Source organism: Lissotriton helveticus, chromosome 1_1 (assembly GCF_964261635.1).
Source record: "Lissotriton helveticus chromosome 1_1, aLisHel1.1, whole genome shotgun sequence".
Lineage (NCBI taxonomy): Eukaryota > Metazoa > Chordata > Amphibia > Caudata > Salamandridae > Lissotriton > Lissotriton helveticus.
In genome coordinates this window covers 1,880,506,004-1,880,529,843 of record NC_136057.1, presented here as the reverse complement: position 1 = coordinate 1,880,529,843, position 23,840 = coordinate 1,880,506,004, and the positions used below count along the sequence as shown (strand labels likewise).

Here is a 23,840-nt window from a genome sequence, read left to right as displayed (position 1 = left end):
TATCAGAGTAGATAGCAGTTAGCATACCTCAAACATTTCGTGCATAGTTATAGAACCATTATAAACCAATGATATCATACATCATAACAACTATAAATCAGTAACCATAGCATAATAAACGAAATGTTTGAAAACACAGGAGGAGGGAAGAAAGGAAAGCTCACCTCTTACTGGAAGAGATTTCTCAGGACTGCTTGTCCAACAGCCGAATCCCCCTGTGCAGCCGCCTCCAGGCAGTAGTGTCTCGTGAATGAGTGAGTACTGCTCCAGGTGGCCGCTCTGCAAATATCCTTTATCGATACTCCAGCAAACAGCGCTGTTGACGATGAGATCGATCTTGTGGAGTGCGCCTTCACCTGCCCTTCCAACGGCTTGCCTGCCGCCTGGTGGCAGAAACGGATCGCACTCGATATCCATCTGGAAATTCCCTGCTTTGACAAAGGAAATCCTTTTCTTGGAGCTCCGAAAGCCACAAACAACTGGGGCGTCTTCCGAAATCCAGCTGTGCTTTGCAGATAAAATTTTAAACATCTCTGAACGTCCAGAGAATGAAGTGTCCTCTCAGCCTGAGTTGAAGGCCGAGGAAAAAAGGAATTCAGAACCACCGGTTCATTAAGATGAAAGTCTGTCGGTACCTTCGGAATGAACTTGGGGTTCATTCGTAGGATCAATGTATCATTCTTGAACTGCAAGAAAGGTTCTTTGATAGTTAAAGCCTGAAGTTCTCCCACTCTCCTTGCAGATGTGAGTGCCAGAAGAAGCGCCACTTTCCATGATAGGAACTTCAGCTCAGCTCTATGTATTGGCTCAAATGGCGATCTCATCAGTTGAGCCAAGACCACATTCAAGTGCCAAACCGGAGGTGGGGGCCGAACTGGCGGAAAAACTCTAAACAGTCCTTTCAGGAATTGCTTTATTATCCTTGCTGACAGTAGAGAAGGGCCCGATCTTGTTCTTCTATACCTGGAAATAGCTGCCAAGTGGACCTTGATGGAAGCATGAGCCAGACCTGCCTGTGCCAAAGATAGAATGTAAGGCAAGAGTTGATGCGGAGCTGATGAGAATGGATGCACTCCTTCTCTCTGGCACCATAAATAGAACCTCTTCCATTTCGCTCTATATGTCTTATTAGTGCTAGGAGCTTGTGCCTGCGCCAAGATGTTCCTGCATTCTACGGAAATGTCTAAATCCTTAAACTCTCTGTGTTCAGGAGCCAAGCTGTCAACTGAAGCGAACTCGGGTTCGGGTGGAGAACCTGGCCGTTGTACATTGATAGAAGGGTCTGGTTGGGGTGCAGTTGAATGGGCCGCTTTTCCGATAGAAGAAGCAGCTCCGTGTACCAGAACTGGCGAGCCCAGGCAGGCGCTATTAGTATCATCCTGCACTTGTCCAGCTTGAGCTTCTTGAGGACTCGAGGAATCAGGGGAAATGGCGGAAAGGCGTAAACAAATGCGCCGGACCAAGACATCAAAAGGGCATTCCCCAGCGACCCCCGATGGTGTTCCCTGCTCGCATAACACCGGCATTTCTTGTTCCTCGGTGTTGCAAACAGGTCGATCGCTGGGGTTCCCCAACGGGAGAAGATGTCCTTGACCACTGTGTTGTCCAGTTCCCACTCGTGTGAGACTGCCCTCAAGCGGCTTAGCGTATCCGCCTTCGTGTTGCATACTCCTGGAAGGTGTTCCACCACGAGCGTGATGTTCTGTGAGATCACCCACTCCCACAGCAGCTGGGCTTCCTGAGAAAGCAGTTGCGATCTTGTGCCGCCCTGCTTGTTGATGTAATGCATTGCGGTGGTGTTGTCCGTACGCACCAGGATGGCCGAATTTGAAATCCTTGGAAGGAACGCCAACATTGCCAACCGAATAGCCCTTAGCTCCAGAACGTTGATATGCAAGCGACGTTCTACTGGTGTCCAGTGGCCACTGACCTGGAGATCTTGCATGACCGCTCCCCAACCCTGAAGGGAGGCGTCTGTGGTAATGACGCGAGGAGCCGGTGCCGCTCTGAAACTGAGACCCACTGCGAGGGGAGATTTCTTCATCCACCATGAAACCGTCCGTTTCATCTGCTGGGTGACCGTTACTTTGTCGTCGAACGACCCTTCCACTTGTCTCCACTGAAGGTCCAGTTCCTCCTGCAAGGGGCGCATTCGCAGCCTGCAGTGCGGAATCAATTGAATACAGGATGAAATCGACCCTAGAAGAGATTTGTACATCCTGACTGTCATCCAAGTTTTCCTCTGCAGCCGAGCGGCTGAAGACATGAGTTTCATCTGTCTCTCTTCCGATGGGAAGGCTTTGCACACCTGAGTATCGAGTATCGCTCCCAAGAACTTCACCGTACCTGCCGGTCGTCTAAGTACGGGAATACTTCCAGCGACTGTCTTCTCAGAAAAGCTGCTACCGGGGCCAGCACCTTTGTGAATATCCGAGGAGCGGATTTTAATCCAAATGGGAGCACCATGAACTCGAAGTGACTCTTGCCTACTGTGAAGCGAAGAAAACGTCTGTGAGCCGGATGGATCGGGATATGAAAATAGGCATCTTCCAGGTCTAGTGTAGCCATGAAGTCGCCTGGATTCAAGAGGCGCAATATGTCCTGGAGTGAAATCATCCGAAACGACGGCTTTACGAGATAGGTATTGAGCTCCCTTAAGTCCAGGATCGGACGCCACTTTAGTTTCGTTTTGCGGATCAGAAAAAATCTTGAATAGAAACCTTCTCCTCTTTGTGATAGGGGAACACGTTGGATCGCCCCCTTCTGAAGCATTTGTTGAACTTCCAATTGCAGAAGGTTTAGATGTTTTGAAGTAGTGGCGTGTGGAGCTCTTGTAGGTGGAAACTCCTGGAATTCTAGCGTATGCCCATGTCGGATGATGTTCAATACCCACTGATCCGATGTTATTTCTTCCCAGCTGCTCAGATGTTGAGATATCCTGCCGCCCACTGGAGATCCCAGAGGCGGAGGAACAGTTGGCAGAGTCAGGAGGCCGCTATTGACGCTTGCCAGCGTCTTTGCCCTGACGCCCTTGACGTCCACGAGCGTTCTGACGAGAGAACGATTGAGACTGTGACTGTCGCTGATAATATTGATTGCCGTACTGCGGTCTGTACGACTGCGACTGCTGCGAGTATCGCTGTTGCTGATAACCACCTCTTGGCGAAGTGAAGCCTCTTCCTCTCGCTCCACGGAATGGTGTCTTTCTATATTGTAGGTTCCCCAGAGCCCTTGCTGTCTCTGTGTCCTTCTTTATTCCCTGTAGGGTGTCATCGACATGTTTCCCAAATAACATGTCCCCATCAAAGGGCAAGTCCAGAATCTTATTTTGGACCTCTGGTCGAAAGTAAGTCGCTCGTAGCCACCCCTGCCGTCGAAGAACAGCCGCGCTGCCCAGAGCACGGAAAGAAATGGTGGCGATGTCCATCGCGCAATCAATCATTTCCGAAGAAGACCGTTGTCCTTCTTCCAGAAGTTTCTGTGCTTCGGCTCTAGGGTCATCCGCCAGCAGTTCCACATAGTGTGCCACATCACTCCACATCTGGCGGTCGTATCTTGCTAGAATCGCCAAGGCATTGGCCGCCCTGACCAGCAAGCTAGCCATAGACGAAAATCGCTTTCCAGCGTTGTCTAACCTTCTACCCTCCTTGTCCGGTGGAGTTGTGAGGGTGGCCGAAGGATTCCGTGATTTCTTCTGCGCCGCCTGCGATATGACCGAGTCTGGTCTAGGTTGTCCAATCAAGCAGGCGGGACTGTCATCCGGAGCTTTATACTTTTTCTCCAAGCGTGGAAGTGTTGGAATGACTGTCGCTGGAGACTGCATCACCTTCTTTCCTTCTTCCCAAATGTGCTCTACAATGGGAATCGAACGCACTGTCTTACGGTATGCCTCTTTAAAATCATACAAAAAACAATCCGTAGATGTTGCCGGCATGGTTAGCTTAAAGCGTGCCGTGGCTCTTTCCATCAAGCTGAACAAACCTCCCACATCCGCCGGAGGTGAATCTACCGGGTCCGGCACCGGAGAAGCTGGATCCTGTGCTATATACTGGTTCCAGTCGTTATCAGGATTCTGATCCTGGTTGTGTTCATCCTCATCCGAGGTATCATCTTGGACTTGTGTCTGCCGAGGATATTCCCTCTCTTCTTCCCCCTGTGAAGGAGCTACAGACTGAACTGCCATCACCTGAGGCTGAACCTGCGCCTGACCTTCCACTGGTCGCGACCCTTGTCTGCTTCTATACTCCTCCAGCATTGCTCTCAAGTCTGTCAAAAGACTCATAGGCATTGTAACCGTGCCCTGTTGTGCCCGAGTTTCCTGGTATGCGACCTGTTTTTGTTGTCGCGGCTCCTGCCCATAATAGTACTCATCATCTTGGTCAGAATCGTGGTATTTCAGATGCAACTGAGATGGACTATATGCATCCCCATACATCTCATTCTCCGAGTACTCATCCTCGTCCAACAATAGGGCTGGGGGTAATGATGACACCTTTCTAGGTGAAGTCATATCCGGAGTTATTCTCCTCTTCCTGGCGCCCTCTCTATCACCTGCCGTCGACGGCATCTCCATAGCCTGAACCGTTGTCGACAGGACTGTCGACGAGATAAACTTCACCGTCGACGGGATCGCCATCGTCGACGGGCTCCTCATCGTCGACGGGTTCGTCATCGTCGACGGAACTGCCATCGTCGACGGGCTCGCCCTCGTCGACGAGATCGTCGTCGTCGACGAGATTGCCACCGTCGACGGGATAGTCATCGTCGACGGAATTGTCTTCGTCGACGAGGTGGTAACCATCGACGTAGTCATCGTCGTCGACGCTGTCGTCGACCCAGTCTTCGTCGACGGCATCGTCGTCGAGGTCCTCGTCGACGTCGTCGTCATCCTCGTCGTCGATGGATGGCTCGTCGACGTATGAGGAGACAAAGTCACCACAGAGGCTTTAGAGCCTTTTTTGACCACTGTTGAAGCCTCTACAGTTGGTTTTTTGAAGGACTTAGAAACTTTCTCCTGATGTGAAGGCCCAGCCGAGCCCTCATCCAGTTTTGCCTTCTGCACCTGAGGTGCTTGCCTTTCCCTCTCCTTTACACTCTCGTGAGGAGATTCGCTAGGCCCGGGCTTGCCAGACCTATCAGAGGTCCCACGCATAGCCTTTGAGGGGGGTTCAGATGAAACTTCCACAGATGGTACACCCCTCTTCAAAGATGTCTTGGAATATGATGATCTGGCATCTTCATCGTCACTAGAAACCACTTCCTCCTTCTTTTCCAGCTTTCTGAGCCAAAGAAGTAACCTTCCTTCACGATCACGAAGGGTCTTAACAGACATCATTCTGCATATCTTACAACCCTCTGGCTTGTGGTCAGGGTATAAACAGTATATACAGTCCTTGTGTTTATCCTCAGTATAAAGTCGTTTTTTGCCACAAGTGGCACAAGGCCTGAAAAGGCTCTTCTTTTCCTTATCAGCCATAGTAAAAATTCAAAGAAATCCTGTCAAAAAACAGCTTAAATAGTACCTCAAAGTAGAAGTTAGAGCAGAGCTCTAAGGAGACTCCCTGTCACCAACGATGCGGTAGAAAATCTAAGGCTCTGAGCTTTCTCAGGAAGGTTCCACAGGGTGAGGCTAATCTGATTGGTTGCTAATGTGAGTTTGGGTCTTTTTGCATAAGGACACCTATGGGCTACAAAATATAATGAGGCCTAGGCCTAATTTTTTATTTTTTACACCTATTAGGGTGTATTTACCCAAGTATATATTTATATATATATATATTTATTATTACCGAGGCTCCCAGTCCGACGACGGGGAATGATACAAGCAATGGGAATCTATGAAAGTTCCAATACTGGAGTAACTCATACTTAAGACTTACAGAGACAATGAAAAGCTCACTGAAAGTCAGAGTATGTTACTTACTGTGTTGGATGTATTTTTTTTAATGAGAGTTAGGGTAATGGCCATCTGTGTTATGTGATGCCACTGCTCGCTCACACCTACGTTGCAGATAATGTAAAGCGTTACATAAAGCACGGAAGCCACCCACTGGCATCGCATTACTTATCAGCACAACACTGTATTTAATTGAAATTGGATGTATATAGTGCTTACTACCGTATTTGTTCAAACCTATTTACCATTAGAAGAGTTTCCAGTCTTGAAAGGAATCTTACCCTCTGTCCCTGCATACCCTTTTACACACAGTAGGTTGGTACACCATTCTCCGCGTCCCTAGCAACAGCACCAACTTTTTTCTAGTCCCTTACCCAAAATTCAAGCTTCTTTAACTTTGAGTCCACATTGGCCATATGCGGGTCAGTCATATTCAGCCAAACACTGACTGGAGAAGCGAGTGTTACTCGTATTGCGGAAGCTCTGCATTTTGAGGTTCCGGTTGACAAATTAGCGTTTCTTTTTTGTAGATGAAACAGACAGGAAGGGTAGGTTGTGTTTGTGTAGGTCCTGTTCTCGTCTTTGTCGAATGGCATGGAGCTTTTGTGAGATCGCTCTGTGGGGTGGGTTTGTCTGGTTAGTGGTCATATTGCTCGCTATGTCTCCTGAGCTACCAATATTTCTTTTTTGTGCCCTTGTTGTTGTGCTTAGTCAACTGCGGAAAGCACCGTACTTCTAAACACTTTTTTTGTGACTTGTGTTGAGGTGTTACATTATTTTAGGAGAGGCAGCGTAGGCTAAACCCAATTCACAGCTGATAAATGACCAGTTCACTTGTGTGACATTTCCATACTTTCAGTGTCACTAGGTGTGACGTTTCCACATCGTGTGACCATATGGGTGACATTTCCTAACAAACTGAACCAAGTCCTTCTAATACTGTCAATGTAAGTGTTTAGACATGCAACAGTTGGTTGTTTCACCAAGGATATTGTGCTGCATAACTAAATACTTATAAGGTCCCAAAAGCTAGACCTATTGGCTATGCCAATGCTTATTTATTTTAGGCCCTACTCGTAAAGTTCCTTAGATAATCGACTCTACTCCTCCTTATCTTTTGACCTTCCCCTCATTAGCACTTTGAGGTGACTATGGAATGAATTTGCTAAATTTTTAAAGAAATGGAAGGTGTTTTAATGTCGGTGATGCGATTTGTGTGACATATAATGGATTGCACTGAGCTCTGATTAAATGTACAAATAATCAGCACTACAACACAGAATGAACTGGCTTGTTAAACATCGCCCTTGACTATAACATGATGGTTTTGGGTCATCGGGTCAACTGACTGAGAGGCCTTCAAAACAAGTGGCATGGCAATTATAATGTGTCTGGTACGGACCGTTACAAGGCTCCCCAGAAATTAGAGTTTAGTGTTACCAGAGCCATGCAGTAATATTTAACCTAGAGATTTTGTCTGCATCAAGCAGGTCAAGTTTCCAGTGTAATACGCATCAAAAATATGAGGATAGCAGCACAGTAAATTAGATTTCCACAAGCAGTTCCACCAAAACTTATAATCCCCATTATTTCCACCATCTGAAATTACCAGAACCACAGTAACGGTAAACCTTCGCTTAAAGAAATTGCGGGGATTTTTATGGGCCACTCGTAATGAGGGCAATCATCATAGTAGAGTATAAAATTCATACACCATTATAAAAAATACCCACATAAAACAGTGGAGGACATTTTCCATATTATCATACCATTAAGGGATGCCTTACCTGTTTTGCAGTGGTCAAATGGCATATGCACGTCATGAGTGTTATAACAAGCTATTGCAACACTAATAGTTCTGACTTTGGCAAGCTAGAGTGATGCTAACTTTTTTATTGTGACTATATGCACAAAAATAAAAACGAAAGAACATGCAATCACCTAAACGTGCACTTCTAGCAGTCAGTGACGAACAAGTTACGTACCTTCGATAACGCGCTTTCTGGTAGAGACTATCGAGCCACAGAATACTCACCTTTTGAATATTCCTCAGGCATCAGACTGGATCTGGAAACGCTTCAGCAGTACCACTGCGTGGACAGCAGAGGACGCCATGCGGCTCCTCACTGAGGCCGTTTGGCTATGGAAATGGCGTCTAGAGCCAATATAGGCGGCACTCTGAGGTTGACGTCAGTTGATTTTGAGACCGTCTACACCACCAGATACAAAGCCCCATAAACAAACTGGTGTGACGTGTGTAGATTCCTAGACTTGGGATCACAGGATACAGTCCAATCATCGATGGGCTGCAAGTGATATGCAGCTAGATAGAGTCTCTACTGGAAAGAGTTCCAAAGGTAACCAACTTGTTCTTCTGATAGACGCTTCTGGCTGCTGATTCCCCACCTCGTGAACTGAAACCAAAGCAGTAATTCCTCAGGTGGTGAGTCTGTGGAGTGGCTCAGACCAGAAAATCATGCAGGACAGATCGGGTGAAGTGCCTGTCCAGCCAGACCTGGCTGTTTAGGCAATACTACTTAATGAATGTGTGGAGGGACACCCAAGTGGCAGCCTGACAGATGTCCAAGACTGGCACATTGAACACCTTCTAGCCGCAGATTTCTTACCTTTTAACTAGATACCAAAGCAGTACCTAATCGGAGGGGAGTCTGTGGATGGATACAAATCAGATTGTGCTGCAGAACTAAATGGGCGAAAATGCCCTTCTCAGCAGACCTGACAGTCAAGGAAATAGTGCTTGGTGAACATATGTAGGGAAACCCACATAGCTGTTTAGCAATGTCCATCAGGTGAAGAGTAACGCCGTCTTGAGGGAAGGAGGTCGTAAAGGACAGCTGTGGATTGGCTCGAATGGAGAACACATTAGAAACATAAGGACCAATTTAAGGCCCAACTGTGGTGTAAGAAAGGGAGAAGGAGGTAACAAGTGGTAAACTTTCAAAAAACATATAGCTGGAGAGTTAAAGGTGGCTTATTCAGCGCCCACACAAAGAGCGCAAGAGCCAAAAGGTACCCCTTTACCTGTCTCGGACCAAGACCGTGTCAGACTAAGGACAAAACAAACAAAAGCTCAGATAGTTGGGGGGGGGGGGGGGGGGGGGGGGGGGGGAGTGTCAGTCTGGCATGTCCATTGCAAACCACAAACTTGTTCCAAAAACAGGCGTATACCATTTTTTGTCAAGGGATGCCTGGCAGCCAAGAGAACATCAACCACCTGCAGAGGAAGGTCAAAGTTGTTCAGCGGTCTCTGCCTAATCTCCAAGCATAAAGGCTGAGACTGCGAAGGCCCCTGTTTGTTGCAGTACCATATGGCAATGGTGTTGTCCATGAGCACCTACACCAGCCTCCCTTTGAGGAACGGAAAGAAGGTTTACAGTGCCAAGCAGATGGCTCTCAGCTCCAGAAGGCTGATATGAAGGGACTCCGCCGCAGACAATAGGCTTCTGATCTTCACCTCTCCCAGGTGGCCACGCCAACCCAGAAGTGATGCATTGGTCACCACTATCAGCTCTGGGTGAGGTAGCGAGAGGAACCATCTGCTCACCCAATCGCAGTGCAGTAACAACCACTGCAGGGATTTTGCAGTCTACTCCGATATCTGGACAGGGTTGGAGCGGTTCCCTTGATGTTGGGCCCACAGACTTCAAGTCCCACTGTAAAGCCTGCATAAGTCACATGGCATGCTTCACCAGCAGGATGCAGGAGGCCATCAATCACAGCAGGCTCAGAGTCTACCTCACTGAAATCCTGGACAGACGTTGAAAGATCAATATAGTAGCCGGAAAATCATGGACTCTCTTTGCTGGGGAAAGGCATAAAACCAAACTTTGTCCAGAATGGTTCCGATGAAGGGGAGCATTTGGGAAGGAGTCTGGTGTGACTTCAGCATGTCGATAGTGAACCTCAAATATGACAGGCGTTAGCCATATTCTGGAGATGTTGAGTAATACTTGGGGCGAGCCTGACTTTTACAGCCAATCATTGAGGGAGGGGAAGAACAACACCCCAGACCTCTGAAGATGTGCTGCTATCACATTCATCACTTCTGTGAACTCATGTGGGGCACTTGTGACACCAAAGGTGAGCACAGCACACTGACAATGCTCCTGTTCCACTAAGAATCGCAGGCAGGGCAGAAGGGCCAGCAGGATGGATACATGAAAGCAGGTATCCTGCTGGTCCAGTGCCACCATCCAGTCTCCACAGTCAAGGGCAGATAAGACATGGGCGTGAGCATTTTGAATTCATCGCTCCAGAGGAAGGAGTTGAGAGGGCACAGGTCTAAAATAAGGTAATAAGGTGGAAGCCTCCATCCTTCTTGAGCACCAGAAAGTTGGGGGAATAACAACTACAGCATACTTCTGGCACTGGCACCCTCTCAACAGCTCCTTTGGCCAAAAGGGCCTGCACTTCCTGCTGGAAAGATGGCTCTCCAACAGTCACTTGGAGGGAACGGTGGAATGTAAGGCATAGAAGAGGGAAAGGGGAAGGCATATCTTTTGCCAACAACCTACAACCCCCCCGCCCCCCTTGTTAGATGTTATTGCATGCCAGCCTGGGAAGAATCATTGGAGTCAGTCCCCCACTGGGTAGCAGTGCTCCCCTCAGGGCACACTGAAGGGGTTTTGCTGGGGGCTGTAGGAAGGGAGGGGTGGTGGAGTGGGCGGCCAATTGACCTTGGCCGCTGTGGCTGTGGGCATCACATCCTCAACTGGGAAACTGCTGGGTTCCTTGTGAGGCTGGACAGGCTGGGGGTATGTTACAGCCCTACCAAATCAGCAAAAGCAGCAGTAAGGCTTGTGCATTTGCAAGGCGGTGGACTAAACCCAGAAAGCGTGCAGTTGCTCTCCTTAAATCACTCTAAAGTAGAATCAGCCTTTGCCCCCCCAAACACGTGAGTCCCAAAAGGCATGTCCGTAGGGAGGATTGGGCATCACCTGAGAACCCGGTGCATCTCAGCCAAGCATGGCAGCGAATGGCAACACTGGTGCCAATGGCTTGCCCAATGGAATCAGTGAGGTCTAAGCCACATTGAATCATGAACTTGACAGCTGACAACCGTTTTAGATAGACTGAGCAAGGAAAGGTCGGAGATCTTCAGGGACACCAAAGGACGACTTGAGCCACAGAGTTCTAAAGGGCATGGAAATAGCCTACCAGAAGGCATCTGATGTTCACTGAAAAGACATCCAGGCCGGTAGAAGGCAAAACTTGCTTCCCAGATGTTTCCTTCCACTTGTTTAATCTCCCTATCAAGAGGGTGGGGTAAAGGGGGGGTGGGGAGATTACGTGGGAAAAGTGGTGAAGTTAGACCTGCTTGTGGGTGCTTCCACAACTAAACATTTGGGGTAATGGTGCTGTGAGAGGTCCTTACACTATCTGGGCCCCCTTTCTGCACCTCTTGCAGAGATTTTGTTGTTTGTTCTTTCTTTATCCCAGCAAGGCCTTGCTCTGGGCACTGCTAAATGTTATTTGTCAGCCATTTTGGTATTCTTACTGCTGCTGGATCAACCCTCCCTATTTCAGTCACCTTTTCGAACTCGGTTTTTAAAAGGTTTACAAAATGTCTTCCTGCAGTTTCCTTTTGTGATGCCATAATGGGACCTTAATTTGGTACATACTTTTCTTATGTGTTCACCCTTTGAGCCTTGCATTGCGATTCTTTGCAGCTCCTGATTCTGAAAACACAGAGTTCCTGGTGCCCATTACATTGGCTAGGAGGTTCAGTCAGCTTGAGGCTCAGTCAGTCCAAACTCCATACCATACACCAACTTCTTCCCTGACAGTTCCTTCTTCCTCTAAGATGTCATCCCTTTTCACATCCACCAGAGCATTACTCTGCCAGTGTTCTACCCTTCACCTCATCTGTCCAAGTAGGAGGCGAAACTCCATCTTTTGGCCCCTAAAAGAACATGGTCATTCTATATTGAATGCACTAAAGATCATCAGATGGACAATCAGCTCTTCATTGGGTTCGTCGGAGCAAAGAAGGGCAAAGGTGAGCAGAAATGAACTATCCCCAGATGGACAGTACTCTGCATTAAAATCTGCTATGCACTGGTGAAAAAGCAACCCCCCTCAGGACTAGCAGGTTAACTCTACCAGAGCACAAGCTGCCTTTACTGCCTTGGCGAGCGGGTTACCTGTCGTGGGCATCTGCCAAGTGGATGTCTCTCCATTCGTTCATGAAAGCACTACTGCTTGGACAGTCCGGTGCATTGTAATGAGCATTTCCCCACTTCGGTGCTCCAGGAATATTTGGTCTTAGCCAGTTTGCAGACCCACCTTACAGGGAGGTATTGCTTGGTTATCAATTCTAAGGTAAGGAATTTGCGATTAGAAGTCTCTCTCAAAAGAGTAGGTTATTTACCTTCTGTAAAACATTTTCTGGTCGAGACTATAACCCCAGATTCCTTCCTGATCCTTCCCTCTCTGTGAACTGGGCTATTTTTCCTGATTCAGTCAGACTCCTGGAGAATATACTAAAGTACTCGGTAACAGAAAAGTGAAAAAGAGAAAAATCGAAAATGAAAACTATACGACAGCACGAGGAAAAACCTCTTTGTTTAAAAGAACCCTCACTCACCAACCTAGTTGGTGACATGCTTCATTATTGGGTTCCCACCAAAGGAACCGAGTGTCCCCCTGGTGTGCTACGACGCCTGAATTACAGAGGAGCGTTTTTTTTTGGGGAGACAGTGTAAGAGTGGTGCCGATTAAAAGATGGCTGGTTTTATCCAAAAGTGATTTTAATGGTGGAAAACCAGAAATCGTTTAAAACAGGCGAGACTGACGTGAGCTTGCTGGTTAGGTTGACCAGGCCCGTCCGATTTAATATAAGAAGTGAATGATGGTCGACATGTTTCTGCTTTAGAGTGCAATTATGCTAAGCACTCTTCAGGACCAGAACTCCTAGGCGGTATACGCACGCTAAGGCGAATCCTGACCTGTGGAGGTGTACGAAAGGCAAAACTCAAGTTTTTACCTACACTGCCTTCTGGGATTTCCAAAAGCCACGGACTGTGAAGTAGTTAATGGCTTCACGTCGTGGGTCGGGGAGGGGGTTAGAGCTACCTGTAGGATTTCCAATGTGGTACTCTCCCACCAACAACCTGTCTGCGATCTTCCTCAGACCAGAATGTTCAAATCTGTGGTTAGATGTCTCCGTCAAAAACCTGTTGTTTTAGGGAGAGATTTCCCTTGCACACTGAAGACAATTGTTGAACTATATCGAGGTAAGTGTCTCAGAGACAAAATACAGACCTTCGGATCGGTGTCTGGTGCTGCAGAAAGAAAGATACGGACAACAGCACATGGGAGTGGTGCCTATATAGGCTCTGCATGTCGTTTCTGGAGCAGAAGGGCACCTGTGCAGAGCTGGAATGCCTAAGCACTGCTTAGGAGTTTCTGGATCCATTCAGAAAGGTGAGGAATTTGCGACTGAAAATCTCTATCAGAAACACTATCTTGCGGGCACATAATAACAAAATATTAAACTTATTGGGGCACAGAAAAAGTACTACTGTCTTTGAATTTCTCCTATCTTGTTTAAACACATAAGGATTAGTAAAAAGAAAAAAAAACAATGTTACTGAATGAAAAGGAAAAAAACATTGCCAAAGTACAGTATTGGTCCATCTGGGGATGTGCAAAATTTCGCAACATAAAAATGTCACTTTTAAAAAGTAAAGAAAATGCAAAAAGAAGAAATGATTAACAGAATGCTTTACATTGTCAAACACATCCCCCATACAGACATCTGGGCCTAAATCCATTGTATTTTGCTCACCACGCAATTCCAGTTTGGACCCAGCCATATGCAAAACAGTCTTGACCCTGCTCCCCATGGCAGTCCAGCCCGAACTGCCAGGCCACATTCTTCCCGGACCGGAAACAAGCATTTTCAGACCAGTTTTGGGATTTCACCACTCATCAGCCAGGATAGCTTGACTCGGGTGGCATGGTGAACCCGAGACACATGTCTATGCATATCCGTTCCAATTAGGGTGACAAATGCACTCAACTGGATCTGCTGCTTCTTGACTGAATAGTCCTAGTCAGTCAAGCTGGCCCCATACATCTCCGATGCCCACAACCACATCCAATGCCTACACGACGTCGGAATCCAAGGACATGCACTTCAATGGATCTGCTCCTTCCGGACTTAGTAATCCTGACACCATACACGTTGAATGCCCCAACCTCATCTGTGGAGTTCTGCAAGTATACTCCCAGAGTCTGACCCTCTTCAGAGCATATATGATCCCTCTAGACAGAATTATCCGCTCTCACAACCTTAAGGTCCTCTCTGACGCCACCATCACACAACTCATTCTCTCCTAGTGGAGAGGTGTGGTGCAGCGGCCAGGGCACCGGACTTCAGAGCACAGGGCTCACAGTTCGATCCTCGGCTCCGGCGACAGATCAGCTCGGGACCATGTGACTCAGGGCAATAGCTCACTTAATTTCCACGATGACCCCCAGTGCCTTGAGACGCGTAAGGATGAGTAGTTTGCACTTTACAAATACCGTATTTATTTGATCTTCATGGACAAGACGGCCAGTATCTAGATCAAGCTCAATTCCTGCATGACTGAAATCATCCATTGGATGAAAACTATTTGTCTAAAGCTGAACACTGACGAGACCGAAAACGTGATCTTCGTAAAGAGTACATCACATGTAACACCCCCTGGGGGCCAACACAGCTAGGACCAACATGAACCTCCAACACCTTAGCCAGGGACATCCGGAATATTATTGACAGCAAACTCGACATGACCACCCAATTCAATGCCATTACCAACTCATGCTTCCATGCCCTGAAGGAAGATTTTCAAATGGCTTTCAATCATCACCTGGAAAACCGTCATGCATGCCCAGGTCACAAGCAAGCAAGAGAAATCCCTCTATGCTGTGATCTACAAAAAACTCACCAGAAGGCTACAGACCATTCAGAATTCACCAGAATCACCCTTAACCTCCCACAATGCACTTGCATCACACCACTCCTGAGGGAGCACCACAGGCTGCCAGTTTACAAACTAGTACAATTCAAACTCCTCACCAACACTTTAAGGTACTACATAACACTTTCATAGCAATCTTCGACAATCACATTGCCTTTACAAACATTCCGGACACCTCCACTCGTCCGGACTCCTACTTGCACAAATCCCTTGCATATGGAAAACCAGATATGGCAGCCAAGCCTTCTCCTACATCGCTCCTAAAGTATGGAATGACCTTCTGTCACACATAGCAGCCTCCGCCTCAGTTCTTGAATTCTGCATGAAGCTGAAGACCTGGCTTTTCGAGTAGTCTCTCTAGACCGTAGGTGGCTAGACTCATATCTGCTCAGCGCCAGGATACACTCCGTGGTTATGGTGTGCTGTACAAATCTGCATAATGCACATAACAATGGGTTCCCAATGTTGTTTGTACAGTATTCACAAACATATCGGGCACAATAACAGTAATCTTATTTGGACTATTATAGGCAGGTTAACAATCTGCAAGCATGTTAAGAGGCAAATATATCAAGGTTGGGATCAGTCGCAATGTCTGATGCATGCATCTGGAAACAGTCATCACATGAGGAATGTACACTAATGTGTGCACGTTATTCCCAGTTGACAGAGGTCAAGAAGTATATGCCCCAGTCAGAACAAACTCAGCGAGCACATGCAGTTGCCTGAATTATGTAAGAATTTTCTTAGGGAACAATTACAGCCTTTTCTCTTTTTCAGAACACAGATAACACATATGGATTGGAGCCCTAATATAATCAATCTCCATACAATATGACCTTCCCCGAAGGCTTGAGCAAAATGGGTTCAAGTCTCGGCAGGGACACACAACATCCTGTGATTCTGGGCAAATCACTTAATCTCTCGTGCCGAACAAAAAAAAACCAAATGTGTTCTCATGTAATAAAAATGAATTTGTTCTCATGTAGTGCAACTGGTGCTATATAATGCGCTCTGATACCCGATTCGGGTTAAGTTAACGCTATATAAAACTCTGTAAAATAAAAATAAAGTAAATAAATAAGAACGCTACAGCGGAGAGCACCGGAGCCCACTAGCATTATAATAATCGATTTACACAGATGGTTGATCATTTTTAAACATGCAGAATTTGGTCTTCTCAGCCAAATACTCTAGTATATTGGATGTCTGACGGTAGGAAGTTTCAGAGGGTCTAAACCCAAAAGGAAAAAGACCCGCTACAGATAGTATAGCAGAGAGAGAAAACAGAATAATTTTCCTGATGTCACCAATGTTATTCAGTCACAGGCTTCCATTAAGATTCTAAAATCACAATTTACAAATATGTGAAGCAGCACAGCAATGAAAAACAGGACTTATTTCCAGGGAGTGTAAATCATACACTCGCACATAATTGGTAGCAAAAATGTTTTTCTTTTCTATCCACAGCACAAAGACAAATGCTGCTGGAGCCAGTCACCATCACAAAAGAATGCTGTCCAACACACATTACCTATATATGCAATGCCTCACTGAGCTTATTCAGCCACATGTTAGCACGATGGCCAATGACAGTCCAGAGTAGAGTACAACAAATGACAAAGAGGCTACCCTTCTTGCTACAACAGAATAGTTCGGTTCAGTGATGCTCAATCATTGGGTACAGCCACAGGCATTTGGCACCCAGTATTGGGAACAACAGATAATGAGCATCCAGCATCCGGTCCAATGATGGGCAGTGCAAACACAAAGATGATTATGGACGGAGGGCTAAAACTTTTCAGACACTCGCCCGCAGTCACGTGTCTGGGTTGAATCCATCATCATTCTTTAGCTCACTTTGCCACCCCATTTCAGACCCAGCCATATGCAAATCAGTCTTGACCCTCTCCCTTATGGTAACAGTCCAGCCCGAACTGCCAGGCCAGGTCTTCCCTGGACCGGAAACAAGCATTCTGGGACCGGTTTCGGGTTAACACCCCATATCAGCCAGGCTAGCTGGAATCCAGTGGCAAAGAGAGCAAAGGACCCCAAGTCTGGGCATACCCGGCCAACTTAGGGCGAACAAAGCAAACACAGAGATGGGCAGTGACATTCTTGCAAGAGGTCAGAGGAAAAAAAGGAAGCTCCACCTCTGGATTCTACAATGTTCAGGGATGTTCGACTACTTGGCCAAACAGTAGGCTGAGAACCTTCAAGCAGTGGACTTCATGATGGCAAGACTGCACTGTACTAGGATCCTAAAATGAAAGGGGATGGTCCAGAAGAGGATACAAAAAGAAGAGTGAGGATACAGGAGAGCATCCATGATTGGCAATAAGGGCACACTATTGATCCTAAAGATGGATAGCAGTCTCCTACGCTGAATCCAAAAAATACGACCAGGTCCTGCACTGGGTGTAACAATACCCAGCACTAGCTGCACAGTGGGCGCAGTGGAGTGATCAACCAACCCTAGACCTGCAAAGCGAGCCTCATAGGTGGAAACAAATTTTCTACAGCACCTTTAGAGAAGATACCAAGTGCATTCCCAATACAGATGTACACAGCAGAATTCATCTCTCAAGAGGGGTTTCTACAGAAAAATAATGCAATGGCATGCTTTTTAAAATTCAGAGACCACGCAGGATAGTTTTGCCTAAACAAAAACCCTGAAACGAGAGAAACCAAACCCACTGGAGCCTATTGAAATAATATGCCATAATTCAAACAAAAGCTTATCCATGGTTTAAACAAAAGCTTATCTACAATTTAGATCCCAACACGCGAGTGTACTGCAGAACTAGAATAACGCAAAAATAAGACTGTCCTTCTTTCCTAACTTGCACTTATGTTGGGAACTGAAGGTCTGCACAAGTGGTAGCAACAACCCAGAATTATGTGGAGTTGAAGATAGTATAAGTAAAAATGTCACGTGGACGCCTCCTAGAACCACGATCACAGTTAAAAGGCAGGGTGTGATGCAGGGTGCATTTATGCGTTCATTACCTGCAATGTTCTTGAGAGAATCTAATTTCACACAACTTTGAAGGGTGGCCTTTAGCTTTTACTGGGTTGAAATCTGTATGATTCTACACAAAGTAAAGACATCAGACAATGTCATGTCAGGGCTTGTGTCCTGACCGCCCAATACATGTTCTGGGTTTTCCATGTACCCCTGAATTCTTTGTCTCAAAATGTTAACCAATGTATTGCAGATGGGCATTAACTGAACAGCAGAAAAGGAGAAAATTTCTATTTATTAATTAATTAAAGAGAGTTTGTAGAGCGCCTGGTTACACTGACCCCCCCCGCTGCGGTCAGAAAAGAGCTACAGAGAGGAAATGACGAATGGTCCAGTGAAGCTCATGGGAAATAGTGTTTTAATCCTGGAAAAGCCACGTTTTCAGTTTTTTTCTAAAGATGTTCTCTGACGGTTACATACGGAGGTCAAGGGGGAGAGCGTTCCATTGCTTGGCGGCCAAGTGGCGGAAAGAACGGCCTCCCATTCTCGTTCTTTTTATCACTGGGACTTTCACCAGTCCAGCGCCTTGGGAACGTAGGGCTCTAGTAGGCGTGTAAGGGGCCAGTAGGTTGTGCAAGTACCCTGGGACTTTCAACAGAATTCGTTGGCTAATACACAGTTTTAAATATAATTCTTTCCCTTATAGGGAGCCAATGGAGAGTAGTTCGGGCCTTTTTGGATGAGGCTCTCCTGGGAAGCATCAGGACCAGGCGGGCAGCGGCGTTTTGGATGTACTGTAATCTTTGCACGCTCTTTTTATTGGCCCCTATGTAGAGTGCATTCCCATAGTCCAAGCGAGAGGTGACAAATGTGTGGACTAGAGTTTTCCTGGCAGCTACTGGGAGCACATCTAAGATTTTCCGAAGGGCCTTCATTATGCCAAAGCGGTACAAAAGGGGGTGGTGATGGACGGAGCATCTGAACCAATCAAACACTCACACCCAGTCAAAAGATCTGGGTTTGACCCATCACCGTTCTTTAGCCCATTCTGCCACCCCAGTTCAGACATGGCTATATGCAAATCAGTCTGAACCTGTGCCTCATGGGAACAGTCCAGCCAGAACTGCCAAGCCATGCCTTCCCTGGACCGGAAACAAGCTTCAGAGGACCGTTTTCTGGCATTACAGCCCTCTTCAGCCCGGCTTGCTTGAATCCAGTGGCAAAGTGAGCAAGGGACTCACGTCTGAGCATACCCTGCCACACTTATGGCGGCCAAAGCGGTACAAAAGGGGGTGGTGATGGACGGAGCATCTGAACCAATCAAACACTCACACCCAGTCAAAAGATCTGGGTTTGATCCATCACTGTTCTTTAGCCCACTCTGCCACCCCAGTTCAGACATGGCTATATGCAAATCAGTCTGACCCTGTGCCTCATGGGAACTGTCCAGCCCCAACTGCCAAGCCATGCCTTCCCTGGACCGGAAACAAGCTTCCGAGGACCGGTTTCTGGCATTACAGGAGTCTTCAGCCCGGCTTGTTTGATTTGCTCAAACACTCCGTCCATCATCCCTTTTTGTATCGCTTTGTTCGCCCTAAGTGTGGCAGGGTATGCTCAGACGGGAGTCCCTTGCTCACTTGGCCACTGGATTCAAGATAGCCTGGCTGATGAGGATTATGAATCCGAAACCGGTCCCAGGATGCTTGTTTCTGGTCCAGGGAAGACATGGCTTGGCAGTTCGGGCTGGACTGTTCCCATGAGGCACAGGGTCAAACTGATTTGCATATGGCCATGTCTGAACTGGGGTGGCTGAGTGGGCTAAAGAATGGTGATGGATTAAACCCAGATCGGTTGACTGGGGGTGAGTGTTTGATTTGCTCAAACGCTCCGTCCATCATCCCCTTTTGTATCGCTTTGTTCGCCCTAAGGGTGGCAGGATATGCTCAGACGTGAGTCCCTTGCTCACTTGGCCACTGGATTCAAGATAGCCTGGCTGGTGGATTATGAATCCGAAACCGGTCGCAGGATGCTGGTTTCCGGTCCACGGAAGACATGGCTTGGCAGTTCGGGCTGGACTGTTCCCATGAGGCACAGGGTCAGACTGATTTGCATATGGCCATGTCTGAACTGGGGTGGCTGAGTGGGCTAAAGAATGGTGATGGATTAAACCCAGATCAGTTGACTGGGGGTGAGTGTTTGATTTGCTCAAACGCTCCGTCCATCATCCCCTTTTGTATCGCTTCATTATGCCAAAGCACTTTCCTGCCACCGTCCTGGTATGGTGATCATGGGAGAGGGTGGGGTCTAGCCATATCCCCAGGTTTTTAACCTCCTCCTTGGGGACGGAGGTGGTGCCCAGAGTTTGCGGCCACCACCTCGGCGACCATATTTCGTGGGCGTTTTCCACAATGAGGACCTCAGTCTTGCCGCCATTCAGCTTTAGACAGTTGTTAGCCATCCAGACGGAGAGCTCTTGAAGGCAAGCCGAGAAGTTTGTGGCAGCTTCTTCCTGGGATTGGGTCAAGGCTACGACAAGCTGCGTGTCATCCGCGTATGAACAATACTGATGCCGTATTTACCAATGATGGTAGACAGAGGGGTGATGTACAGATTAAAAAGCGTAGGGCTGAGTATCAATCCCTGGGGTACCCCCTGACCTAAGCTAATATTCTTTGAGTAATACTGCCCTTGGGATACTTGAAAACTCCTGTCCTGTAGGAAGGAGCTTAGCCATTTAAGAGCCAGGTTGGTCATTCCGCTCTCCTTAAGGCGCTGAATCAGTATGGGATGAGCCACGGTGTCGAAAGCAGCACTAAGATCCAACAGAATCAGCGCCACCGCCTGTCCAGCATCGACCAGCCGACGGATGGTTTCAGTGGACAGAAGCAGCGAAGACTGTGGAATATGAGGCATTGAAGCCCGATTGCGTGGGGTGGAGTAGGCTGGCTTGATTCATGTGGTCAGTTATCTGTATGGACAACTAAGATTTATTATGTGACAAGGTACGCATGGCACGAACAGTTACTGAGCTTGACTGTCCAGTGGACCAAAGATAGAGATACAACTTGATAGTTTGGATAAAATAAAGGAGGGAGCAGTCTCCCAACTTCGAGAAGCTCTCAGGCCTGCCTTATTACTTTACTTGTCTAATTGTATACCACAATCGCGCCCTCCGTTATGTTCAGATTCCTCGGACGGACACTCTTTCAATATCTATCCCCTTTCACCACACGCACCCTCACCTTCCTACCTAACTACCTAATGGTTTGACACCCAAGCCTGGCTACTCGAAACACCCTTTTTGGTGCGCTATTAGCATTCTGGGGAAGAGCACTCCCCCTGCAAGTGCTTCCTACCCAATCCCTCTATTTTTGCTATATTGTCTTCACCTTTTACACTCTCTGTACCTTTTAGGTACCTTGATCTATAGGTAGGACCAGCCTGTGGTCCTGTAAGAAATTCGTTGTTTTGCACCAAAGAACAACCACCTCTAGAAACGATGATAATGTCAAATAAAGGTTGAAAATCCATATAGAAGGGGGTTGTGATAAGCACAAGGAACAGTCTCAATTTTCAATGGAAAAATACAGGGTATTTGCGGGCTCAGGATCACCAGGTAAAATTAAGATAAAATGTCTTAGACAGCATGTGTGCTCCACCCATGAAAATATTGGGTGCAAGCCACTCTGTATCACACAAGCAGAGAGCACCTCTTTGTTTCTGCTGGAGTGGATACAATGGGCATGAGCTTCCCACAGTAGCACCTCTCCTCAAAGCGGATGCAAAAGACTTGATAAGAGGAAAGATCCAGTTGTTAGACAGGACAGACAAAAAAAATACAAATAAAAATGCTGCACTGTTTGACAAGAGATCTGTGAATTCGCAGTGTAGAATAACTGAATAATGCTAGGCGATTTAGCTGTAACAGTCTTTCCTTAATGTTGTAGAATGTTGCTGTTAACGGGGCTAAGATGTTTCTCTCACTAGAGAGACAATCACGCTGAACTACGCCACCTCTTTATAAAGTCAAAGGTTTACAAATACAGATGGAAGATGATCTCCATGTCCATCATACATTTTTTTGTATGTATTTATAGAATTCTTTTAATTCTTTACATTTTTTATTGCGTTTTGTCATTCCGCTTTTACAAATATCCTCTTTTGTTATATGTTTATTACATTTAGTTTTATGGTTTAAAGATATAAAGATATAAAATACAATTTTAAGTATATTGGGTTTTATTTTTTAATATAGTTTATCACAATTTATTTATAAACTATGTTCATTTGTAACATCTCATTTAAAAGGTAATATTAGATTCTTTACTTTGTTTATTTTGTAAAGTTATATGTATTGTTTATGTATTTTTTAATGTATTACCTTTTTTAAAAAGTACAATAATTTTATTTACATTTAAATTCATATACTTATCGATGCAGTGTCAATATTCTGGTCACAACATATCTGTAGAAGATATTTATGTTCTTTACATTATACTGAAGTCGATTTTTGGTTGCCAATATTTTAACAACAATATTTCTGTACCAGAATATTTTTCTAATCGAGTGTCCATCATACAATAAGTCTTTCTCTTGCATCCGTCGAAATTGCTGCAAACAAGCCAGGACATTCCATGATGCTGCTGTAATTTGATTGACAAACATACACCTTCCATGTAAATTGTGCGCTAAATCTCTAAAGCCTGATGAGTCGCCACCACTGTTGTGAGAAAGTGGCTCTATATATACTGGACAATAATGAAGTACAGTGTGTATAGAGTCCACAAACCCCAAAGGTATAATAGAGGTTAAGGTCAGGACTGACCTTACTCTTAAAAGTGGTAGCTTGGTCGAGCAGTAAGGCAGTACCAGAGGGCAGTGCAAAGCATTGGTTGTACACACTCAGTCAGCAAATGATTTCACACACTCAAAGACTGAACTCCAGGCCAATGGTTGTTTTATCCAAAGATATAGTTGTTTTATTTTTAGAACCAACAGGCATTAAAATATACTTTGCTAGATATGAGAACTCTCATGTAATTACTTTGCAAGGAAGCAATGAAGTTGGTGAACACAATAGTCTAGACACACTTTAGCATTGAGCTCAATGGATTGTTACCATAAAAGTACAGTTGATTACAGTACAGATTACTTTAGTAGTTCCAGGACTAGATCCTAGATCCAGTCCTGGGGTCTAAGCTGAAACCAAGTTAGCAAAAACCTTTTAGTTACTGTGGTGAATTTTCATGAATATAATGTTGTTTTAAAAGTTCACACTTAGAAACTTTTCAATGACAATCTGGCAATGTTATTCAACGGGGGAAAATTTAGGTTGCAGGTAAAGTATGATCGCGTTGCTTTTGTAATCTAGTGGGCTTCTAGGGCCAGCACTGGGGTCTGAACTTAAAACAGGTAGGTAAGTGCGTTTCAGTATTTCGTATGATTTTTAAAGAATATTTCAAGTTTTCAAAAGTAGGCACTTAGAAGAAATTTCATAGAAAAACAGACAATGGGTTCCTATGGAGAAAACACAGATTACTAGTAAACCCTGTAAGGATTACTTTTGCGGTTCAGTGCTGGGCTGCAAGGTACAGTACTGGCTTCTCGCCTGATTTTATATGAATATTTGCAGTTTTCAAAACTTCACACTTAGAAACTTTCAGTCAAAATGGGTCAATGGTATCCAATGGCAGGTAATGGAGTTACCGGTTTCTAGGTGAGTACTTGGCTGGTGAAGTTAAGGTTCTGGGTGTAGACTCGGGGGGGCCCCCAGGGTCAGGTCTATATAGTCGGTTTCGCCCCAGCAGCGCAGGGACGGCCGGGTAGGTAGGCCCAATGAGGGAAAGGGGGCCTTCGGTTGGTGGCTGCTGGCTAGGAGGCCACGCGGCTGTGGGAGCCGAGCTCCTGGTCACTTGCTCAGGGCAAGGAGGGGGAAGTAGGATAGGACAAAGGTGGCACAGCCAGCGGCACTCGGGCGGCTGGGTGCAGG

The 23,840-nt window shown here is 46.3% G+C and overlaps 1 protein-coding gene across 11 annotated transcripts in view; it reads right to left on the bottom strand.

Annotated features, from left to right (window-relative positions):
- The window catches only part of RALGPS2 (Ral GEF with PH domain and SH3 binding motif 2), an 890,309-nt gene that overhangs the window by 154,672 nt on the left and 711,797 nt on the right, over positions 1-23,840 (bottom strand). The window lies entirely within an intron of this gene.